General features: G+C 37.9%; 1 long non-coding RNA gene across 4 annotated transcripts in view; it reads left to right on the top strand.

Annotated features, from left to right (window-relative positions):
- LOC120099680 (uncharacterized) overlaps positions 1-12811 on the top strand; it is a 43857-nt gene extending 31046 nt beyond the window's left edge. For 2 of the 4 annotated variants that reach the window (NR_190836.1, NR_190837.1), the window contains 2 exon segments: positions 7842-7899; positions 10382-12811. This is a non-coding gene — a long non-coding RNA (uncharacterized LOC120099680). 4 annotated transcript variants of the gene reach the window in all.
- Positions 12812-13200: the final 389 nt, after the last annotated feature.

Raw genomic sequence — 13200 nt, 5'->3', positions numbered from 1 at the left:
TGGGGTTCAGAGCTAAACAAAGAATTCACAGCTGAGGAGTGCCGAACGGCTGAGAAACACCTAAAGAAATGTTCAACATCTTTAGTCATAAGGGAAATGCAAATCAAAACAACCCTGAGATTTCACCTCACACCAGTGAAAATGGCTAAGATCAAAAACTCAGGTGACAACAGATGCTGGCGAGGATGTGGAGAAAGAGGAACACTCCTCCATTGTTGGTGGGATTGCAGACTGGTAAAACCATTCTGGAAATCAGTCTGGAGGTTCCTCAGAAAATTGGACATTGAACTGCCTGAGGATCCAGCCATACCCCTCTTGGGCATATACCCAAAAGATGCCTCAACATATAAAAGAGACACGTGCTCCACTATGTTCATCGCAGCCTTATTTATAATAGCCAGAAACTGGAAAGAACCCAGATGCCCTTCAACAGAGGAATGGATACAGAAAATGTGGTACATCTACACAATGGAATATTACTCAGCTATCAAAAACAACGAGTTTATGAAATTCGTAGGCAAATGGCTGGAACTGGAAAATATCATCCTGAGTGAGCTAACCCACTCACAGAAAGACATACATGGTATGCACTCATTGATAAGTGGCTATTAGCCCAAATGCTTGAATTACCCTAGATCCCTAGAACAAAGGAAACTCAAGACGGATGATCAAAATGTGAATGCTTCACTCCTTCTTTAAATGAGGAAAAAGAATACCCTTGGCAGGGAAGGGAGAGGCAAAGATTAAAACAGAGACTGAAGGAACACCCATTCAGAGCGTGCCCCACAGGTGGCCCATACATATACAGCCACCCAATTAGACAAGATGGATGAAGCAAAGAAGTGCAGACCGACAGGAGCCGGATGTAGATCGCTCCTGAGAGACACAGTCAGAATACAGCAAATACAGAGGCGAAAGCCAGCAGCAAACCACTGAACTGAGACTAGGTCCCCCGTTGAAGGAATCAGAGAAAGAACTGGAAGAGCTTGAAGGTGCTCGAGACCCCAAAAGTACAACAATGTCAAGCAACCAGAGCTTCCAGGGACTAAGCCACTACCTAAAGACTATACATGGACTGACCCTGGACTCTGTCCCCATAGGTAGCAATGAATATCCTAGTAAGAGCACCAGTGGAAGGGGAAGCCCTGGGTCCTGCTAAGACTGAACCCCCAGTGAACTAGACTATGCGGGGAGGGTGGCAATTGGGGGAGGTTTGGGAGGGGAACACCCATAAGGAAGGGGAGGGGGGAGGGTGATGTTTGTCCGGAAACCGGGAAAGGGAATAACACTTGAAATGTATATAAGAAATACTCAAGTTAATAAAAAAAAAAAAGAAAGAAGAGAGTAGAGAGATTACCTGAATCAGGTGGGGATTTTCATCTACTGCTCAGAACTTAGGGAAAAATTAGGCACTACCAAGTAGAGAGTTTTGATGAAATGTCTGTAACAACAGGGAAAGTGAATGCAGACATATATTGTAGAAGTTATTAACGATAAAGAAAAATCTGTGGCTTCAGGTAGAGAGCTTAACAGACTGAGATATTTTGGGCAAAAGTCCTGGTTTGAAGTTTTCTTATTGATATTAGAATTGATAGAAGGTATTCGATTAGTTTTATGAATTATCCCACTATATGGCTCGTTGATGACGCTTAGCGATGATTTGTGGTTACTTTTGATATTTACGACAATAGCAAGTTCAAATTCTCTTAACGTGGGCTCCATGGGAACTTTGGGTTTATTTCCTGATATCACCAAGTACTGAGTTATATCAGGATCATTTTATACATAAATTCCTTTTTTAAAAATTGTTTAATCTTCAGGATGGGTGTGACTGAGTTTTATGCTTATATTATTACTCTGGGAGAGAGTGCAAGATACAAGCTTCTCTGGTTTCAGATTAAGAAACAGAGTATTTTGGAAGAAAGATTTTGTCCTTGTCTTTTTAAAAATTGTGATTAGGATTCTGGAAACCTCACAGAGTCATACTGATCAGGTTTGATATCAGTAGACGGCTATCAAATATATATTCGGGAGAATCAAACAAAAGATATATCGATTCTTAACCTTTTTCCTGAGAGTTGTATTTTGTAGAGTGTACCTACTTGGAATCCTGGTTTCAGTGAATTTCAGCTGGGTCCAGTCAGGACATATCGGCTATCGCATTTGTTTCATTTTTCCTACCCCCTACACCTAAGGATATCTCAACGCCCATGTACAACTTGAAGAAGTTATGGTGGATCCATTGTCTCAATTACCTGGAATTTGTGGGGTGGGGCTGGAAGTGGTTATTCTAAAGATGTTTTTATAAAGAATTGAAAATTGGTTGAAATTTAGCAGGGAGGAATAAGCTAGATTTAGTTATACAGTCATAATCGTATTTGGTAACTAAGCTTAATCTTATCTTTGTTTGGGTATAGAAATAATTGGAAAAAAATTTAAAATTACAAGAGCCAGTTCTATTATTTTTGTCATTACACACTTCTGAGTTGATTAAACCTGTGAGTCAAGATTGAAATATTAAAGTCATGCATCTGACTTTGTAAGAGTACTATCAAGAAAAAATTAAGATATAAAGACAACAGTCCAGATTGTCTTAGATAGATAGATGCTTTTCAAAAATGTAAGAAATCCACAAAATTTGAGATTTAAAGTTATTACGTATCTTTTGTTGAGTCATATCTTCTCCTAACTGTTCCCCTTTGGCAAATTTAATGAAGAATTTGAACATCTCTACCTCCAAATGAGGCAATACTTTGTGGTTAGGCAGTCACTGGAAAAAATGCCTGTTTCATATGCAGATTAATACTATCCAGAAAAGGACAAATTATGCAGAGGATTTGAGGGATAAACCCTGCCAATACAGGGTAATCAGCCCTTCCAAGTCTGCCTTTCAATAGGCTGTCAGTTGATCTTGTGTCAGGAGGCTGAAGACTTAAGCTCACATGTTGCTAACAGGGGATTGTGCTATTGGAGATTTGTCTCTACAACCTCTCAGTTCTAGAAGCCCTCTAAGACATTCTATGTGTATAGATATTTTGTCACTCTCAGATTTCTGACGGGGTAGGAGACGGATTATAGCCTCATTGCTTATCAGGCTGTATAACTCTGAATATACATATTTTACTGGATAGTTATCAGATAGTATACAAGCTAGCCAAGACATAATATAGATTTTAAGACTTTCTGAAGCTGGAATGAAGAACTAAATGCTCTTTCTAACTGATATAGTGACAGACTGGGTTTTGAGTATATCAAATGCTTTATAAATTGTAGAATAGTAATAATCTTACTCAATTGATATATATAAAGGAAATGTCTGTTTAACTGGACAAAAAGGGGGAAACGTTGTTTACACTAAAGTTATCTGTATTTTGATGCTAATCCACTGCTCCAAGGACAGCTGCCTTGTCCTGTACTCAGAACTCATGTGAATTCTACAGAACAGCTTTCACATTAAATTTGTGAAGTACAGGTGAGGGGCAGGTACAGGATAGAAGCAGGCCTATCATTGGAAGAGAAGGAAGTATGGGCAGGAATGAAGTTTGAAGGAAGTAGAAGAGACTAGAGGAAAAAGGAGAGACAGGAATAGGAGAGGGTGAGAAGCCATGGCAGGTGAATTTAAGATACTGCTCTGTGTATTTACTGGTTGTTATTATTGTCCCTAAGGTATGGATCGTACCAGGCTTTGTATGCTTATGTGGGCTACTATATCTTATCAATTGGGTCAAAGATTATTGTGTTGTGTGTTCTTTCATGTGAGGTTTTGAGTGTAAAAACATGTGTGGCAATAAGAGACACTGGGCAACTGAGGAGTGGTGATGTATTCAACCAAGATATCTAGCAGAGACTTGGGAAACTACAGTGCCAGAGATAGCGGGATATAAGACAACTTTTTTATTTTTATATTTTTGCAACAACACATTCACTTCTGTATTTGACATGCTCTTTTTGTGTCACTTAGGGAAGATCTATATCTGGTTCCTGACAGAATGTGCTTCTTAGGTTCATCAATCTTATCTAGTTATCTAGTTTTGGTGGCTGATATATATATATATATATATATATATATATATATATATATATATATCGGTGGTTCCTACAACTATGAGATTACGTGCAATTTTAACATGGATTCTGAGCAGGTATGTCAAGAAGGTAGAATCCACAAACGGCAATGCCAAATAGACTCGCTCCTATTCTTATGACCCTAATGAAGTTGAGGTTTCATTGGACCTCTAGTTCTTCCCTCCCTGCCAATCCTCCTGTATCTTATCTTTGGCGTGAAGAAAGAATCATTTTAAAACATCCAAAACCCTGAAATCTCACCCTTGGAACACGACAAGGTTGATATTACAGAGATCATATCTAATGGGACTACATAGTCCACACTGTCCTTTGATTTACTCAGGCAGTTATTTCTTTGCACAAAATAAAAATTTGGGAGTTTATCATTTTAAGTAGGTACACAATATTTACACTGTTAAATTCACTTCATAGCTTAGCCACGTTTGTTGCCAAAATCATTGCCAAAAAACTGGAATTTGAAAACAGAATACTTGAGTACACATTCAGGAATATCTATAAAGACCCCTTTCAAGGAATGAACAATTAGAAAATGAAATACAATATTCACTCAATTAAACATCTGTAAAGAAAAAATGGCCTGTGGGAAACAGGGAAAAAATAGGAAATTGATCTGTTTGTCAGAGGAATGGAACTGGGAATAGAATTATTATCCAAAAGTATCTCCTACATCCCATGTTCCTCGATCTTTTCTACTCAATACAAGCCCCTAACTGAGTTTCTCCATGTAGAGCCTGTAACCACTGATGAAGCAAAGTGAAGTTTCCAGCTGTAGAGAGATGTAGTACATAAATGTTACCAATGTGTCACAGTAGACATTCCTGGAAAATGCAAACTCGAATCTGGTCAATGTAAGGAAAGCTATTTAGGAGGTAGGCCATGGCAGTTCTCACTGACATCATCATTTGACCCTCCCTGAAAAATTTCTTGTTCCCTGGAGAGCCCTAATTTTGTGATGTCACAAAAAACTGCATCACATATATTCCTGCAGTACCTCTAGGGATTACTAAGTGGCCTCTATTTCAGTGCAAACAGCCATTTGGAAAAGAGAACAAAGAGGATGTATATAACAAAAATGAGTAGAAGAAAGTTGGCTTTCTGTTTTAGTTTGAAAAAAATGAAAAAAAATATGTGGTACATGGGAAAGTGCAGTGAGTGCTGTGTAGGGTTTGTGAGGGTTCACTGAACACATGAGCCTTCCACATATGGGATTCAGGAAGTGGGAGCCTCTTAGTAGCAACTGGATTTCCTTGCTCGTTATGGTTCCTGAAAGTCAGAGGTTTTTTTTTTTTTATCATTAATTTCATTATTCCAAAAGTCAGGTGTTGGGATGGGTACAGCTTTTTTTTTTTTTTTTTTTTTGAGAGCACATGGCTTCTATTTTTTCTTCCAGAAGGAAAACGTCCTGAGGAGGAAGGGAAAGACAAGTATTGTATCCTCAGCTCAGAGTAAACTCCTTCGTGTACATGATTTCTACACTGTAGTTTGTGTCTGACACTGATATCTGGGAGGGAGAAATGCTTCTAGTTCAGACTTAATCATATCAGTCTTTCCACTAGTGTTATGCTGACTACCATTCCCTAACAGTGTCCCTCTAGATTCTGAATCAATATGTCTGATTACCTTGCAGTTTTATTTACTTTTATCTCTTTCATAATTTTTTTTTAATTTAAGCTAATTTTAATATTTTTTGGATATTTCTATATCTACATTTAAATGTTATTTCCTTTCCCAGTTTCCTCTCCATAAGAGACCTAAATGTTTCCATTCCTTGACATTTAAACCACCCTTACTCTCCCTTGACATATCCTTGAACTGGGAGTCAAACCTAGGGAGGACCTTCCTTTGGTGTCCACCAATGCCATCCTCTGCTACATATGCAGTTGGAGCAATAGGCCTGTCCATGTACAGTCTTTGATTATCTGTATAGTACCAGAAAGTTCTTGTTCATTGTTCTGATGGGGTTGATAGCCTCTTCAGCTCTTGTAATCCTTTCTGAAAATTTATCAACAAGAGGTCCATTTACAATTCTCTGGTTTGCCACTAGCATTCACTTCGGTAACTGACATGCTCTAGTTGTGTCTCTCAGGGAAGATCTATAAACTGTTACTGGCAGCATGCACTTCTTAGCTTTATTAATCTGAATCGTATCTAGTTTTGGTGTCTGATCTATTTATTTATCTATCCATCTATCTATCTATCTATCTATCTATCTATCTATCTATCTATCTATCTATGCATATATTTATCTATCTATCTCTGCCTCTGTCTCTAGCTCTATCTCTTCTCTATCTCTATATATCTATATCTATTTATCTATATCTATTTTTATATATATGTACATATATTTGATGGCTTATACATCTATGAAATTAGTTGAAATTTTAACATGGATTCTGAGGTCCTAGGTCAAGAATGGAGAATCCACAAATGCCAATACCAAATATACTCCCTCCTGTTCTTATGCGCCTATCGAAGTTGAGCTTTTACTGGGCCTCAAGGCATTCCTCTCCCTTCCCATCATCCTGTATCTTTTGTATGGCCTGAATAAAGAATCATGGTAAAATATCTAAAAGCCTGAAGTCTCACCCTTGGAACACAGGAAGGTAGATATTCCAGAAATGATACCTAATGGGACTACAGAACCCCATGCTATAGTCCATGCTGTCCTTTGATTTACTGATGTCTGGTAATTTTTGCATAAAATAAAAATTTGGGAGTTTATCACTTGAAGTAGGAACACAATATTTACACTATTACATTCACTCTTTAGCTTGAGCAGCTTTGTTGCGAAAATCATTGCAAAAAACTAGAATTGCAAAACAGAATTTTTGAGTACATATTCAGGAATATCTATAATGTGCCCTATCAAGGAATGAACAATTAGAAAATGAAATACAAAATCCACTCAATTAAATATCTGTAGGGAAACAATGGCCTTTGGGAAACAGATAGAACTTAGGAAATTGAACTGTTTGTCACAGGAATGGAACTGGGAATAAAATTATAATCCAGAAGATTGTCCTACATCCCATGTTCCTAGATCTTTTCTACACATGCAAAACCCGTAATAACTTTCTCCATTCAGAGCATGTAACCACTAATAAAGCAAAGAGAACTGTCAAGCTTTAGAGTGATGTTCTACATAAATGTGTCCACTGTGTCAAAGGAGACACACCTGGAAAGGTCACCTTAGAATCTGGTCAATATAAAGAAAGCTCTTTAGCAGGTCGGCCATGGCAGTTCTCAGTGACATCATCATTAGGCTGGCCCTGAAAAATCTCTTGTATACTGGAGATCCCTAGCTTCTCCTGTGATGTCACAGTGTTTTCCAGACTGCAACTGCCTCTCAGACATTCATTCAGTACCTCTAGGGTTTATTAATTGGCCTTTATTTCAGTGTAAACAGCTATTTGTGAGGAAGATCAAAGAAGATGTAGATATCAGAGATGGGGAGAAGGAAGTTGGCCTAGGAAGTTTTAGTTCAAAAAACGAAGAAATATGTGGTACATGGGAAAGCACAAGGAGTGCTGTGTAGGGGTTGTGAGGGTTCACTGAACACATAGCCTTGATCTGAGCCTTCCCAATATGGGATTCAGGAGGTGGGAGCCTCTCGGTAGCATCTGGATTTCATTGCTTGTTATGGTTCCTGGAAGTCAGAGGTTGTTTATCATTAATTTCTTTATTCCAAAAGTCAGGTATTCGGAAGTTTACAGTTGTTTTTCTGAGAGCTAATGGCTTTCATTCTTTTTCCCCAGGAAAAATAGTCCTGAGGAAGGAGGGACAACAAGTATTGTATCGTCATGTCATCTCAAGGTAAACTCCTCCTTGATTTGGATTCCTATAGTGCACTTTGTTTCTGACACAGATATCTGGGACAGAGATGTGCATCTAGTTCAGACATCATCATCTCAGTCTTTCCACTAGTATTTCTCTGATTACCATTCCATGACAGTTACCCTTTAGATTTCTGTATCAATATGTGTGATTCATTGACAGTTTTCTTTTCTTTTAACTCTATCATTTCTTTAGGAATTTTTATTGCGTTTCTAATTGGATACTTCTATATTTACATTTCAAATGTAATTTCCTTTCTCAGTTTCCTGTCCATAAGAGCCCTAACCTGTCCCCCTCCCCTTTTTCAATAACCCCCTTACTGCCTCTTGACAGTCCATTGAACTGGGAATCAAATCTAGGGAGGACCAAGGGCCTCTTTTTTCATTGGTGTCACGAAGGCCATCTTCTGCTACATTTGCAGTTGGAGACATTGGTCTGCCCATGAGCAGTCTTTGAATATTGATTTAGTACCAGAAAGGTTTCGTGTATTGGCATTGTCCTTGTGGGGATTAAAGCCCCATTCAGATCTTGTAATCCTTTCTCAACATTTACCAACAAGAAGTCCATTTTCAGTTCATGGGTTTGCCACTATCATTTACCTCTGTATTTCACATACTTTAGCAGTGTCTCTCAGGAAATGTCTATATATGATTCCTGGCCGATTGCAGTTCTTAGGCTCATCAATTTTATATCATTTTGGTGCCAGATGTGTGTGTGTGTATATATATATATATATATATATATATATATATATATATATATATACACACATAGATACACTTTTGGTGGCTCCTACATCTAGGTGGTTCGTTGGAATATTAACATAGAATCTGCCAAACTAGGTCAAGAATGTAGAATTCAGAAATGACAATGTCAAATAGACTCCCTCCTGTATTATGAACATATTGAGTTTGAGGTTTGACTGATAAACATGTCATTCTTCTCCCTGCCTATCCTCCTGTATCTAAGGTTGCTACTTAAGGACGAATAATGATAAAACATCCAAAACCCTTAATTCTGGCCATGGGAACACAGGAAGATAGGTAGTGCAGGTTTGATATCGAATGGGACTTGAGAACCGAATTCTGTAGTCCATGTTGCCCTTTGCTTTTCTGATGCCTGGTAATTTTTACATAAAAGAAGCTTTTAGGAGTTTATTAATTGAAGTGAGTACACAGTACTCACACTGTTATGCTCACTCTATAGCTGGGCACACTTTGTTGCCAAAATCACTTTGTTACAGATAATGGAATAGGAAAAAAGAATTTTTCAGTACACATTCAGGAATATTTATGAAGTCCCCTGTCAAGGAAAGTACAATAAGAAAGTGATATACAATATTCATTTAATTAAAGGTCTGTAGGGAAAATACTGGCCTTTGTGATACATAGATAACAAAGAAAATTGAACTCTATATCTCAGGAATGAACCTGAGAATAAAAATATTATCTAGAAGAATCTTCTACACTAGATGTTCCAAAATCTTTTCTACCCATGCCAAGCCACTGACTACCTTTCTCCATCCCAAGTTTGTAACTGCTAATAAAGCAAAGAGAAGTCTCTAGCTTTAGAGAGATGGAGTACATAATGGTTTCTACTGTGTCACATGAGACATACGTGGAATGGGCACCCTTGAATCTGGTCAATGTAAGGAAAGATGTTTTACAGGTAAGCCATGGCACATCACAATGACATAATCAGTAGGCCCTCCCTGAAACATCTATTGAAACCTGGAGAGGACTAGCTTCTTCTGTGATGTCACAAGTGTTGTCGTGACTGCAACTCCCTTCAGATATCCCCTCAGTACCTCTAGTGTTTACTAATTTAACTCTAATCGAGAGTAAACAGTCATTGTGGAGTGAGAAGGAAGAGGATGATGAGATCAGAGATGGGAAGAAGGAAGGTGGTCTTCTGTCTTGTTATAAAAAAAGGATGAAATACATGGTACTTCGGAAAGCTCAGTGTGTCCTTGTAGGAGTTGAGTAGGATCACTGAAGAGATAGACTTGTTCTGAGCCTTCTGCATATGGGAATCTAGAGCTGGGAGCCTCTCAGAAACATCTGGACTTCGCAGTTCTTATGGCTCCTGGAAGTCAGAGTTTTTATATCATTCATTTCTTTATTCCAAATGCCAAGAATTTTGAAGGTAACAGATGTTTTACTGAGAGCTCATTGCATTTATTCTTTTTGTCAATTATAAAAAGGTCCTAAGTAAGAAATAAAAGGCAAGTATTGTGTCCTCTGCTCAGAGTAAACTTCTCCATGCTTTGGATACCAATAGTGCAGTTTCTCTCCTACACTAATACCTTGGAGAGAGAAGCGCTTCTAGTTGAGACTTCATGATCTCAGACTTTCCACTAGTATTTCCACTGACTAACACTTTAGATTTCTGAGTCAATTGGTGAGATATACTTGCCGGATTCCTTTCTTTCATTTCTTCCATTTTTTCTTTATTTTTTTAGAAAAACTCTCAAAACTCATCCTGGCTGACAATGTAGATTAGACGCATCAGATGAAATGAATTGAAAAACTCTCCTGGGAATGAAAGTGGTAAGGAAATCACATTGATGTATCCTAAATGCAGTGCTAAGAGCAATATTCAGACTAGTCTGTGGAGATGCTGCTGTCATCAGAGACCACAGACAATTAGTGGAGAATGATTCAGCATTAAACTGGGAATGGAAGATGATGGTTGATATTGTTCTAGTAGATCTCACTACATTAAAAAGTGTTTCTTCCAGATAACTGAATGATTATTGTAAAGCAAATCCCGGAATGAACTTATGAGACCCACCATCAGCCTGTCAAATAATGTGCGAAAGAAGAAATCTGTGTCTCTCCAGGGACAAATTGTTGCTTTCAAACCAACAGTAAAGTGTCCATTCTATGAATGATACATTGATATATACACATTATAGAAGGATGGATACAGAGTTTCTTCAGGTCCATGAATGAGGTATTCAGCAGTTGACCTGGATCAGAAATGAAGGTAATTTTTGCCAACTCTTCAGACTTGAGCTCCTTCACTAGGATCCCCATGATTGAAGAAAAGAACAAACTTCAGACAACTTGTCTCAGATTTTTATGTAGTTAAGATTTCCTGGTCTTGGTCCTAGGAAGGAAGGATATCTTGCTTTCCAATTCTTGTTTATCCTATAATCCTCTCTGCTGCATTCATGCAAATAGATTACTGTGCATTTCTTTAATAGGTTACAATTGCTATTTTAATTATGTTGCCAAGAACTATAGAAAAAAAGAAGGACTGTATCAAAGCATCATATGAAAATCCGACTAAGGTAATGTGGCCATTGGAAATTTGTAACTGACCTGAAACTCTTACTAGAGACAAAATGCCATAAAAGGTCTTCTCTAGATATCTGGTGCAGTAGTTGGTGTTCCCCAACAGACAGTAAAGGATGAATCTCTCTGTACAGAGAAATCGGACTAGTCACAATGATCACAGACTATGGAACACATAATTTAACAATGACTGACTATTTTTAAAGTCCTAGAATCCATTAGTTTATTAGTCCAAAAGGCAAGATGTCTTATCTGGTCATTGACATATGGATAAATATTCAGTATGCAGGTTCTAATGTCTATGAGGATTTGGTATCACTGTGAGTGCAAAAATGAAAAAGTAAAGGCTTCTTTCTTCCATGTTTTCTACGGGGATTCAAATAGAATGCATGGTTTAGAATACATTGGGTTTGCCATTCTCAAACAGACCAATATCTTCAACTAAACATTCTTTTCTTGGAAGCTGCTCCCTGTCAGCATGGCTCACGTGTATGTGAACTGCAAGATCTAGTCTGGGAAGGCGGTCCTGTTCATCGATCCAACCTGCCCCTAATACTGAAATACCCAAGACTTCCTCAATCAACTCCTTTGCAAACATGGTCTTCTGGGATTTGAAGACATTACATCTACTAACAACACCAATGCAATTCAAGATTACTTTCAACAGCTCCCTGGAGTGAGAATTGTTCCTTGGGTCCTTATATGTAGAGAAAGACTGCATAGGCAGACACAGTGATCTAATCTACCTGCAACAGAATGAAGAGATGATGATGTGGCTGAAGCAGATTGGAGCTCTGCATTTATTAAAGGGATGGCAGTAAAAGCCCATGCTGACAGCAGACATTCAGACATGCTGAAGCCATGCTGAGACTTGATGTTTGTCACAGATGATGTCAGTATTTTCTTATGACTGGGATTTTCAACAAATTGGCTTTCATTCTATTCCTCATTCCAAAAAATCTGTTGCTGTAGGCCTCAAACCATGGGGCAGGGAAACTTAAGAGACAACAGAGGATTGATAATCCAGTCTTCATTCACTGACTTGTCTCTACCTCAAAGTCCATGTTTCACAATCCAGTGCATTTAAATCTCCAGGGAATCAGTTACTGTTTCTCTACCATGCTGGTCTGCTGAAGTCATTTTACAGAAGTCTACTTCCAAGTAATTATTAAAGCAATGAATATTTTGAAGTTGTTTATGATCTACACACAGGCTTTTTACGCCCCAAGCATGTACCATCCCACTTCTGCATTTGTAGCTCTCAGCCAGTGTTCTCGACCTATCCATCCAGCAACCCTTAGATTCCACACTTTGTATGAGGATAATATTTGAAAAAACAGAAGAATAGCTGTAGCATAGTTGTTCTTCACTGAAGCCATATTAACACAGACGGCAGAGCATATGATGCATTCATCTCTGTTTGTAGTGTTTAATTCCCCATAAAGTCCCAAACAATTGAGAGTTGATTCTGTCAGAGTACCAGCAAAGTCAAATAGGAAATGCAAAATTTCAGAATTCTCCTGCCAAAGATGTTTGTGAAAGAAGTTGTTTGCAAAACACTGTCTTAATAAATTTATTCCATTCTCACTTTGATATTTTGCTTTGGTGTCTTGAAGTGACGTTTAATTATCACTGAAATGCAGGTCCCCTCTATAGTCTCCAGTAAGAAGAATTCATTCCTCAAAAGGATGTATCTGCAGATGCCTGAAAAAATAATAGAAAGAATATTTCTTGATAAAGATCTAGGTTAAAGTTGAAACATCCTGCCACAAAGATACATATAAGAAGTTCATTTGACATTGACCTTATATTATGCAGAAATTCTTCACATATTCCCTCTATCGTTGGGGTTTAATTAATCTCCAATGAATAGTTGACAATGAAGAGTAGCCTTTAGAATCATTTTACCCTTTTCAGTAATAGTTTTAAGCAAATGGAACACTAAAAGATCACAAAGAAGAAATGGTTATAATCAAAAGAT

This window comes from Rattus norvegicus, chromosome Y (assembly GCF_021556685.1).
Source record: "Rattus norvegicus strain SHRSP/BbbUtx chromosome Y, alternate assembly SHRSP_T2T, whole genome shotgun sequence".
Taxonomy (NCBI): domain Eukaryota; kingdom Metazoa; phylum Chordata; class Mammalia; order Rodentia; family Muridae; genus Rattus; species Rattus norvegicus.
This window is presented reverse-complemented; position numbering and strand designations above follow the sequence as displayed.